Consider the following 12409-nt stretch of genomic DNA (forward strand, 5'->3'; position numbering starts at 1 on the left):
GGTCTTACATTTAAGTCTGTAATTTATTTTAAATTGGTTTTTATGTATGGTATAACCTAGGGGTCTAACTTCATTCTTTTGCATAAAGATACCCAGTTTTCTAGTTATCCTGTATCCAGAAGACATTACAGCCCACAGTCAACATCATGTTCAATGGTGAGAAACTGAAAGTCTTTTCTCTGAGGTCAGGAACAAGGCAAGGATACCCAATCTCACGGCTTCTATTCAGAAGCCCTGGCCAGAGCAATTAGGTGAGAAGGAAAGAAAGACATCCAAATTGGAAAGGAAGAAGTAAAATCATCCTTGCTTGCAGACAACATGATCTTTTATACATAAAACCTCGAACACTTCACCCAAAATACTGTTAGAACTGAACAAATAGATTCAGTCCAGTTGCAGGATACAAAATCAACATGCAAAAATCAGTTGCATTTCTATACATGAATAACAAACTTCCCTAAGAGGAAATTAGAAAAATAATCTCCTTTACAATAGCATCAGAAAGAAGAAAATACTTAGGAATAAGGTTACCTAAGGAGGAGAAAGACTTTTACACTGAAAATTATAAAACACTGCTGAAAGAAATTAAAGGAGACACAAAGAAATGGAAAGATAATACCCTGTGTCCATGGTTGGAAGAGTTAATATTGTTAAAAGGGCCATATTACCCAAGGCCATCAACAGATTCAATGCCATCTTATTAAAATCTCAATGGCATACTTTACAGAAATAGAAAAAAAATATTACAATTCATATGGAACCACAAAAGACCATGAATAGCCAAAACAACCTTGAGAAAGAACAAAGCAGAGCCATCAGGCTTCCTGATTTCAAAATATACTGTAGAGTTACTGTAATTCAAACAGGATGGTGCTGGCATAAAAAAGACAGACATATAGGCCAGCAGAACAGAAGAGAGAGCCCAGAAATAAACCCACGGCTATACAGTGAGAATCAATCGATATGTATCAATTAGGTGATAAGCCAGGGATTATCCCTGATGAGCGACAGCCAACAGTGGTAGCTTTCCAAGGTAGAAAGAGTGGAAGTACTTACTAAAAGAAAAAAACAAGCAAGCAAATGACCACAACAAAAGCAGGCATCCTCCCTTGGCCAGGGTCTGCCCCAGCCAGCCATATGTATTCATGGGTTTATGATCAAACCTTGAGCTGTGGATGGATTCCTGCCCTGTTCCTTTATTCCCTTATGTCAACTCATCTTTCCACCCCAGGAAGTCTTCCTGGGTGTCCCCCAGGAGCTCTGTGCTCCTTCCCTCATAGCTCCTGGCATGGGGTCAACTCACACTCATCTGTGAGGTGGCCTGGTTCCTGTCGGACTCCCTCACTGACTGCTTGCTTCAGAAATCAGGGGCCCTGTCTGGTTTTGCTCCATATTTTACCCCCTGGGCTTAGTATGTGCCAGGTATATGACAAAAACTCCATTAATAAGTGGGCATGGAATGAATGGTGACTCCAGGAGGTTACTCATAACTTAGACTCAATGTCAGATTCTGCCCACTGGGCTCAGTCCCCGGTCACTCTGTGACCTGCAGACCGCACTGCCTGGCCTCCCATGCCTGCTGATCCCTGACAGATCCATCTGTGAGAGTGCGGATGCAGGTCCAGGGGTAGGAGGGAGAAAGAGCCTCTTCTGTCTCTGGTCCACCAAACCCCCAGCACCCTGAGTGGTAGTGACCGCTGCTCAGCCTCGGAGATGGAGGCTCTGGCATCCATCATACCAGCGGCTCCGGCATCCTCTCTGCGGCCACGATGTGCTGGCCGCAGTGTTGGTGAGGGGTCTGCCTGACCCCTCCTGCCCCCCGCCCCATGCCTTTGTGCCTACCCCCCCCAGGATCCAGTACTTTTCTGAAGTATTCCTCCTCACCTCCCGAGGGGAGTGCTGACCAGGGCGCTAGCTCTGTGGCCTTGACATAATGTGGCTGAACCCCTCAGCATCTTTTTCTCCATGTCTATAAAAGGAGGAGCAGAAACATGGGAGGCTATTCTTGGTGATGATTACGGTGAGGGATGCTGCACACTTAGCCTCTGTTGGTCTCCTAGTGCCACTGTAACAAATTAGCACAAACTCCGTGACTTTGGACAGCGTGAACATATCACCTCATAGTTCTGGAAGTCAGAATCTGCAATGGGTTTCAGAGGCCTGAAGTCAGGGTATTGTCAGGGCTGTGCTCCTTCTGGAGGCTCTAGGAGAGGATATCTTTGCCTTCTCCAGGCTCCACAGTCTGCCTGCATTCCTTGGCTTGTGGCCCTGTCCGTCCTCCACCTGCAAAGCCAGCAAGCTCGGGCCAAACCCTTCTCATGCTGCTGCCTGTCTGGTTCTCTCATCTGCCTTCCTTTTCCATGACAAGAATCCTTGTGATCACATGGGCCCCTCTTGGGAAATCCTGGCTTATCTCCCCATCTCAGAAGTCAGTTGATGAGCAACCTTAATTCCATGTGTGATCTCAGGGCCATCGTCGTGTAACCTACGATAGCCAACCATAGGTCCTGGGAATTTGGATGTGGCCATCCTTCAGGAGGGGGATTCTGTTCTGCCTCCCACACTAGAGAATCATGGCAACTCAAATGGTCAGAACCATTTTGAACCCAGTTAGTGCTCATTGTTCTGTGCTGCTTAGATGGAAAGCAGGACACTCCAGCAATGACACCTGTGACCATGTGCTGTGTGAGCTCATTCGTCGGTGGTAACAGACCCTGAGCATTTGCTTTCAGGAGCCCTGGGACTGACATCACTTCTGTCCCAATGTTCCAGGTCCTGAACTCAGAACCCAGAGCCAGACCAGCCTGAAGAAAGCATCTTGGCCAGTCCTGATTCTACAGGTGGAAACACCACAGCCCGGAGAGGCAGTGTGACAGGCCCAGGGCTCCTGACCCTGGCCAGAGGGTAACACTGCATTCTGTGGTCTCTCTCAGTAGCTGCTATCTGGAAGGGCTCAAGGATACTGATGCCTGGGAAATAAATGGCAGAGATGCTCCAAGGACACACACGCAGTTCTGCTGCTGACCAGTTTCTGCCAGCTCTATCCCACCCACGGGCCGCCCTATCAAAGCTGATGAGTCTCAGCGCCCCAAGTTGGGGGCTTAGGAGTCTCCCTTCCAGTCTCCCCTGCAGGGAGCTCCCTGGTTCATGAAATGTTAATATCAGCATCCTTGTCATTTCATTAAATGCCCAGTCCATGAAGAACAAGTTATGGGATATCTGGAGGGCTGTTCTGGGCTATGTTCTGTTGCCTGGGTACACCCATGGATCCCTCTCTACTCATGAGAGTGGCAGGCTCTCAATTGGTGAGTCCTGAGAGTGGGTGACTATCATATGCTGCCTCCTCCGAGAAAGTGGGGCCTTTCAGCCAGAACCCCATCTCATCCTTATCATATAGGACCCAGGAGAGGCCAGAAGGGACGCAACCGTAAGAATCCTCCTCCTGGGAGTCCGGGGGCCTGGCTTTTGAGCTCCAGTCCCATAAGTGGCCAGGCTGGGGATGACAGCAAGTTTCCAAATGTCTCTGTGTTGAGTTGCTCATCTGTAGAAAGGAGAGGCCTATTTGCCCATGCCCTGCTGAGGAATTCTGGGAAATTCAGTATTTTTAATGACCTTTCCAATTCAACAGATTGGAGCACACATTTGAGGGCTTGATTTCTTTTCAAGGCCTTGATTGTCTATTCAATGTGTAGCCAAAGGAAGCCTGTGCTGGATGTGGGGGAACATGGCATTTAAGGAGATGCAGTCCCAGGGCTCCTGGGTGGCTCAGTTGTTCAGCTCAGGTCATGATCCCAGGCTCCTGGGATCGAGCCCCACACTGGGCTCCCTGCTCAGCAGGCAGCTGCTTCTCCCTGTCCCACTTCCTCTGCTTGTGTTCCCTCTCTGCCTCTCTATCAAATAAATACATAAAACCTTAAAAAAAAAAAAAGAAAAAGGAGATGCAGTCCCTGCCCTTGAGAGTCTCACTGTGTGGGGAGAGAGGGAGAGTGACAGAAACAGGCGGTGACACACAGCGTGGCCAGTGCTGGGGGAGATGACTAGGGGAGGGAGGGATGGTGTGGGACCGTGATGGTTAATGTCAAGTGCTAGAGTGTCTGGCCAAGGCACCCAGACACAGCTGACCCCTGAGCTGTGTGGATTGACTTACAGAAGGATTTTTAAATAAATACAATACTATTTGCATTTTCTCTTCCTTATAATTTTCTTCATAACATTTTCTTTTCTCTAGCTTATTTCATGGTAAGAACACAGTATATAATACATGTTACATATAATATACATGTTAATTGTTCATGTTATCAGTAATGGCAGAGGCTGGGCAACCTCTGGCTATTAGTAGTTAAGTTTTTGAAGAGTCAAAATTCATATATAGATTTTCAACTGTGTAGGCGCTAACCCCCACATTTTTTAGGGTCAACTCTATTTGGTCAGACTCTGGTTTAGATATCATGGTGAAGAGAGTTTTTAGATGAGAGTCACACGTTTACATTGGTAGACTCTGAGTATAGCAGATTATTGTCCATAATGGAAGTGGGCCTCATTCAATCAGTTGAAGGCCTAAAGAGAAAAAGACTGAGCTCCCCAGAAAGAGAGGTAATTCTGCCAGCAGATGGCCTCAGACTTAACCTGCAACACCGGACTCTTCCCTGGCTCTCCAGCCTGGGAGCCTGCCCTGCAGATTTTCGCCGTAACAATTTCCACAATCACAAGAGCCAATTCCTTGGAATAAATCTCTCTCTGCATATATATTTATATATTTTTAATATGTACACAGATAACACACCCCGTTGGCTCTGTTTCTCTGGGGGGATCCCTAACACGTGGCCACCCCCGCCCCACTGGGGACCTCAGGGAAGGCGTTGCCCTGTCTCACTTCTCAGTGGAGTGCATGGTTCTAGAGGCGCATGGCTTCCGTCAGTGTGGTGGCCAGCAGAACGTGCCCGTAGGCCCCTGGCCATGGGGACAGATCTGACCAAGGGCCACAGCTGCTGTGCTCTGCAAATCATTACTCTGGGTGTCCAGGCCGCACCCTTCAGGGACTGTTTGCAGACAATGGTAGAACATAGCAGAGAAACTAAGGTATCCTTGTTCTAGGGACAGAGGGCTCCTCTGGGCCTGATGCTGCCAGCCCCATCCCTCCCTTGCCCACTGGGGGTCCCACAAGCCTCACAGTCTGTTGGCTCCCTCCACATTTACACAGACAACAACTCTGAAAAAATCCCCGCTGCTTCATCCTCCTGGCACCCACTTCTTAGAGAACCCAGGGTGACACAGTCAGTGACTCACACACCTAAGTCCGAACTCCATGGAGAAGCACTGAGACTTGCATGGGAATGAGTTAGACCAAAAGGAAGACAAACATTTCCACCCAGGCAGCATCTCTGGGTCCTCCCCATGGCCTTCTGAGGCAGGGCCAGTTTTACAGAATGGTGTGCAAGGATCTTTGTGATGCCCCAGAGATCTGTGGGACCCTGAGGCTATGGCCGGGTGCAGGGAGCTCGTGGCCTCTACGGGAGGTTGTTTCCTTCACCCTCTCAACCAGGACCTACTTGAGCTACCATGATGTTTGCTGGTGGGCTGATTTCAGCCACACAATTATAATCCCTGCCCCAATGTTGCTGCATGTTTTCGCCCATCACAGAGCATTCTCACATCCATGGTCTTGTCTGAGCATCCTTCTGGGCCCTGGAGATAAGCACTGTGTTCCTCCCATTTCACAGGGTGGGAAAACTGAGTCCATGTCCAAGGCAACGGGCAACTCCCCTGGGCTCACAGGTGTCGTGCAGGGAAGCAGGGCCACCCCCAGCCCGGCTGCCTCTCTGTCCACTCTGGTCCCACAGTGTGGCACCGAGACACACGGGTGCCTTCCGAACAGCCAGGGAGCATCACAACAGTGGCAGCAAGGTCACCAGGTGCACAAAGAGAAGAGGAGCATGTAAACTTGAGAGCTGACACCTGAGTGTCTCTGAAGGATGGAAGTGACTTGGCTTAGAAAAGCATTTTGACAAACACCTGGAGTGGAAGGTGTTTGCTGAAATATGCCTGCTGTCTGATTCCAGCTTCGGAAGGGAAAGCATGTTAGCAGGAGAAGAAGACGAGTTCCAGAGCCATCTGGAAGGCAGAGGGGACAATGGGCAGTGGTGAGAGGGGAAAGAAGAGGGTGCTGAGCGGTAGGTACCCTGTGCCTGGAGCCCTTTCCCCAAATCTTCAATATGCCTTGAAATGCTCCAGTGATGCAGGGCATGTGCCCGCTGCTACGGTGTTTGAGGAAACCAAAGCAGGGGCTGAAGTTCACATTGGGGTGTTTATGATGTGAGACAGAGCAGCACACAAGGAAGCTGGTGCCCATGACACTCTAGAGCCCAGAAATGCTCAGGATTTCCAAAACATCCTGAAGAGAGCCTGGACCTTCCTCATGCTGGAAACCTGGGGCTCCAGGCAATTCCTTCAGCTCTGGGGGAGCAGAGAGCCCCAGCAGACTCAGGGCTGCACAAAATCGGCCCCAACCACAGACACAATACAGAAAGCAACCCTTGCTTGGCTGGAACCCTTGACAATTCTCTCAATTTAAAGGGAGTCCGTGCTGCTCTCTAGAAGGGGACTATGAGTAATTTCAAGACATGCCTTCGTGCCCTGGGAGCTCGGGGTGGTTTCTGAGCTATGTTTTCTTGCCCCCTTTGACCCTTGGATATTTTGTAGGAAGGCACCTGTCTGTCAGCTTGGCAACCAGCCCACAGGCAGGCTTTCCAGCCAGGGCGAAGGGAACTCTGAGAGACAATTACTCCAGGGAGACCAGGGGTGTGGGGGTGTGACACTCAGAGGTCACTCATCCCAAAAACATGAAAACAGAGCACCGATGGAAGAAGACTTGGTCTTCTAAGAGCAGAGACAGGAATAGGACCTCAGAGGGACTCCGTTTCCTCCTTCTGCCAAGTCCCTCTGCCAGCTTCAGGAGGCAGTGCCATCTTTCTAGTTGGCAGGTGTGAACACAGGGCACTAGAGCTGCCCCTCCCCCTCTCTCCTGTCATCTCCAGGGGGGACACGTATGCCAAGAGTCCCCAGGCAAGAGTGGGCCTGAAAGGGGCTGGTCACCCCAGGGCATCCTTCCCAGGCACACGACTTTGTTTTTGGTGGATGCCAGTGGTGTGTCAGAGGCTGCAGACGTCCTCCCTTATCAAGAGCCTGCCCAGCACAAAACACAGCTTCCTCACAAAAGAGCGATCTCCACCTATGCTTGCCTTCTTCCTGGGCTGTCCTCCTTCTGTCTATTATTTCCATGCTTTTGTGCTCCCATGGATTTATTTTATGTTCTGTGTCCTAAGGATGCCTTCATAATGCTACATAATTATTCAACAAGTGAACCAAGTGGGCGGATGGAATTTTCAGTTCTGAATACAGATACACATTTCCTTAACCACTCCCTGCTGTAAAAGCTGCCTATGTGGAGTTGAAGCCTGGCTCAAATATAGGAAATCGTAACATTGCAGAGGAAATTTTCTGGGCTTTAATAAAGTGCAGCAACCAAGGGGTCAGCTATGTTTTGCTAATATACTCGTCTGTATGCATATGCTGTGTGTTACAATTACAAAGACACACACACACACACACACAAGGCAGCACAAATACGGAGTTTGAAGCTCATTGCTGTCTCCAGCTGTGGGGCCCCAGTGAGCTATTCAACCTCTGAATGCGGGTCCCTCCCCTGGGCTTTGGGTGTCCTGAAGACTCCAGGAAAGCAGAGAATCTGGGAGGTCAGAGGCACTCCACAAGTTTTGGCAATAGGATGGTGCGTTGGAAAAAAAAAATCTTTAAAAGCTTCGTGCACAAAGACCTTTCGCCCAATTATTAATAGAAAAATAGAAATAATCGGAACACCTGGCAATTTTGAGAGTTCAAGTAAAAAAAATGTTGGAACCATATTTAAAAGTAAGACAGAGTCATAGTTCAGCCTTCACTGATGTCCCTGCCTTAACAGAGTTTGCTGTCCAGCTGCAATAAATCAGCACAAACGAGGGGCTCGAAACAGCACCAAGTTGTTCCGTGCGTGGTCAGACATTTACAATGGGTCTCACGGGGCTAAAACCGAGGTGTCACGGGGCTGCGATCCTTCTGGAGGCTCCAGGGGAGACTCCACCTGCTGGCCATTTCCAGCCTCGAGAGGTGCCCTGTCCTGCACCTGCAGGACACCCTCAGTCTCCCTCTGACACTGACACCTGCTTCCATGGCCACATGTCCTTCTCGGACCGTGTCCCTCCTCCCTGTTTCACTCACAAGGAGCTTTGTGATGACACAGGGTTCATCCATACCATCCAAGGCAACTGTCCCCACCTCAAGATCCTTGAGTTAGTCACATCAGTGAAGCCCCTTGGGCCATGTAAGGTGCCATGCGCAGGTTCTGAGGATTAGGATGTGGACAGACTCGGGGGCACAGTCCCTTCATCCAGCCAGGGTCACTGAGGCCCTCTATAGATAAGAGGCACCATGACACTCCCTAAGGCATGAGGCATCATTAGAAATGTAGTGAGCTGGAGATGGCTGACTTTACCAGAAGGTGGTAGCCAGGCCTCACAGGGTGGGAGCGGGACAGCCACGGAAGTGTTCAGGAGCCACAAATGAAGGCAGTTCCCACTCAAGTCAGGGCTTGGCTGAGCGGGTTCTGTAGCTCATTTCCAGAGCTCAGTCAGCCTCACCTTTAAGCATCATCGGCTGTCAGAACAGGGCCCTCTGGAAGGAGCCACAAGTTACCAGCCTTCAGAGTGCCCAGAATGCCTCGGTCTGGTTGTTTGCCTGGTCCCGGCCAACAGTGCTTTTTGTGCTTCTTGGTTACGCTGTGTCAGAGCCTGTCACAGGTCCACTGCTGCTGTAATTCCTTCTCCCCGTTCCCCTCGGAGCAGCCCTGACTCTCTGAGAATAGGCTCATTAATGAACACTTCCCAAGCTCCTTGGAAGCTAGGAGAGGCCACAGGAGAACGTCCTGACCAAACAGACCGAGTATGCGAGCCTTCAAGACTTCTCGAGTAGCAGGGCAAGTCACCCCTCCCTCTCACCCTCCTCCTCCTGGCTGGAATGCAGCTGTGACAGCAGCCACTTTGGACCATGAGGCAACCTTCCAAGGATGGCAGGTGGAGGGATTGAAAGGAATGAAGTCCCTGACACCACGGAGAATCGTTAACAGTCACAGACAGCCTACCTTCAACGTTTTCTTACGTAAGAGAGAAATAAACTTCGATTTTGCCTAGCACTTACTGCTCGCTCCTGATACGACTTTCCTCCTGGAGGGCATTTCATTAGCATGCCATTCACTCCGTCTCTTATTCACTCTTCTCCAAGAGATGAGAAGGCGGCACTGGGCTAATTGGTAAGTTGGGGAGAACAATGGCCTGGCTCCTCTCTCATTTGGGGGTCTGTCTGGCTGGAGGAGCACGTACTCTCTCTTCTTCTGTATTCTCAGTGTCTCAGGGCAGGCCTGTCCCGGAGCCTGTCAGCTCATGAATACCACCTTAGGAGGCTCTCCTGGACATCAGACCTAAAGCCAAGTGACCAAGGAGTCTTTGTCACTGAACGTGACATTTTATCTCATCTCTTCCATTCCTGCATCCATCTTTCCACTGCTGCCAAGTGTGGGCCAGAAAGCGGGGTGTTAATTTTTGGTGCCCTCGAATACCACTCACAGAGACAGGACTTAAAAGTTTCCCTTCTGCTTAGGCTGCAACGTCTGTCTCTTACAACCCAAACAGTCCTGCTCAGTGCCACCTTCCTGACCCCTGTGTCTGGAGCATTGCCCTAGCACACTGCCTAGGCTAATGTTTCATTTCTATCCATTAAATATCCTCTCCTTCTCATAATGGAAGTAAGGACATTACTCCTTTTCCCTATTTTTAAGCACTGGGGGATTCTCCTCAACTGACAAGAGGGCCACCAATAAATGAGACCCACCTACAACTATGGACCGGGGGTGAGGCAGGGTGGGAAAGACTGCAAGAGGGCTGTGGTGTGGATGGGTTGCATCGATGACCCTGATTCATGACCTCCCTACGTGTGTGTCCTTTGCTCTATAACTGTGCACCCTCTCCCACTCTGTGCACTTGACCCCATGAGGTACCCTGGCCAACAGGATCTCAGCTGATCTGAAGCGTGAAAAATCACTTGTGTTTCCCACTTCCTTTCTGGGACCTGTGTGCTCGCTGTGAGAATATGCCTGCGCTAGCCTGCTGGAAGATCAGCACGTGCAACAGAGTCAAGGCCAGCCCAGATCGGCCAGTGGACCCCCAGGCATGCTGGAGAACTTCTGCTAAGACAAGATGCGTTGCAAGGGCAAGACCTATCAAGACGAACAGAAGTTCACCACTGGCCCACAGATTTGGGGATGATAAATACTATCATCCCAAGCCAATGAGTTTCAAGGTAGTTGGATAATTATTATGGCAATAACTGACTGCTACAGGGCCCCTGTCCCCCAAATTACCCAAAGACCAGACAAGGCGTACCTCTCATAGTGCCAAACAAGGTGCTCAGTCATAGAGTGTGTTTTGTTTATGCTCAGAGGTTCCAGAGCAAGACTGTCAGTGTCCGAATCCCAGGGCCACCACCTGCTAGCTTTGTGTCCTCGGTCAAGTTAACCAGTCCTCAGTTCTTGTCTGTCTGTTTTAAAATGGGAATAATAATGTGATCTACTTTCCACAGATGAGAGGCTTGAATGGTCTAATACATGTGAAGTACTTAGAATGACAAAATTCTCAGGTGAGATGAACTATTAATGAGTTTTCCTGTTCCTCTTACCCTTGCCCTCGTCCCTCGGAGGGCTGGAATGCTGGTCTGATGCTCCCCTCTCTCCCCGTCACCGGGCAGAGTACCCAGCACGGTAAATATCCAGCGTTTGCTGAACATCTGGTGTGAAACTCTACTTTTATTAGCACAGATGCAAATTTCACAATTCTCTTTCAATCTAAGGCCAACAATATCTTTGTTCTTTGCATAAAGCACTCGTGTAATATTTATCGTTTTTTATAACCGGACTTCTCCTTCACTCCCTACTGTGCTGTGACATAAACCGTTTTCACTGTCAGGCATTTACGTGCACGGCCCATCCGACTGTGCTTACTGATGCGTTTCCTGAGAGCTTTTGCCGATGAAGCAGCAGGGATGGAACTGGAGGAATAACCACCTTCCACCGACCCATAACCTGGCTACTCTGGGGGCTCAGATCCCCTCGGCTCTTTCTCAGCCATGTTGGTTTTGCTCCAGAGCCTCCCCCGTCTGACAATCAACCTCCTACTCTGCAGCCTGACTTCTGGATGGTTTGCCTCTTCACGGGCCCCGAGAGAATCTCCTAGAACACAACCCACCGATGTCCCTTTGTGCGTGAGTTGGGATGGGAGGAAACTCTCCTCTGGTTCCAGCCCTTCTCTAGAAGCTTGTGGCTCTCAGATGGGGGAGGGCTGTTAACCAGCATCCCCTGGAGGGGAATAGGGCTCAAGTGCCACCCCCACTGCCATGCTCTTGAGAATTTCATGACTCTGGGCTGTCTCCTGAAGAAGCTCCCAGCATATTTTTAAAGGCCTCCAGAAACCAAAAACTGAGAACCACAGCCTCGGTCAGCTTACATCAACCCTGGACGCCTCAGTTCTTTTGCATAAACAGTGAAGGTAATGAAAATGTTCTCTGATTCCACGTTTTTTACGGGAATATTGTAAATGAGAAAATGGATCCCAACCGTACACTGCTAGGCAAATAGAGGCAATTAATAATAGCCCATTTGTTACTTCAGAAAGTACTTAGGTTGTTTGGGTTTTAAAAAGCATTGCACAAGTTGTATTAAAGACTATATAACTCTCAATTTTTTTTCTCAGAGTGGACATTAGTGAAATTGAGATCAGAGGATAGGATATGGATAAGAAAATGGACAGAGTTCTCAGAATAATGACAGCAAATGCTACTATGAACCTCATATGTATCATCTAATCATTATATATAACAAGCCCAGAGGGAGGTTTCTATCATTTCCTCCTACAGATGAAGGTCCCAAGGCTCAGGAAGGTTAGAATAAGGTCAGGCAGCAGAGCTGGGCATGGGAAGGCCACACGGGTTCACCCAGCCCCTCCTGCCTCCCGCGCAACGGGGCTGCTGTCAGCTGTCTCCTTCTACAAGAAGGATGCCTTGTTCATTCCATGTTGTCTATCTCTGGGCAAAACAGGTTGCCTTTTCGGGGCCTTGTAGGAGTGCCTCTGATTCTGCATTCTTGGCATCTGACCCAGCATCTTGCCACTCAGGGGATTTAAGGAAAGCGACCTAAGACCAGTCCCCACCCCCATTGTGGGGGTTGTGTTTCTCTCACGTATGCTTTGTCAAAGGGCATGCTTTGTCTCCTTTGCAGGGAGGCTGGCACCCAGCCCCGGGCCAGCAGGACATG

The 12409-nt window shown here is 49.6% G+C and overlaps 1 protein-coding gene across 4 annotated transcripts in view; it reads right to left on the reverse strand.

Annotated features, from left to right (window-relative positions):
- Positions 1-12409, reverse strand: part of SLC2A9 (solute carrier family 2 member 9) — a 214319-nt gene that overhangs the window by 94960 nt on the left and 106950 nt on the right. The gene's annotated exons all lie outside the window — the stretch shown is intronic.

Source organism: Martes martes (genome assembly GCF_963455335.1).
Source record: "Martes martes genome assembly, chromosome: 2".
Taxonomy (NCBI): Eukaryota; Metazoa; Chordata; class Mammalia; order Carnivora; family Mustelidae; genus Martes; species Martes martes.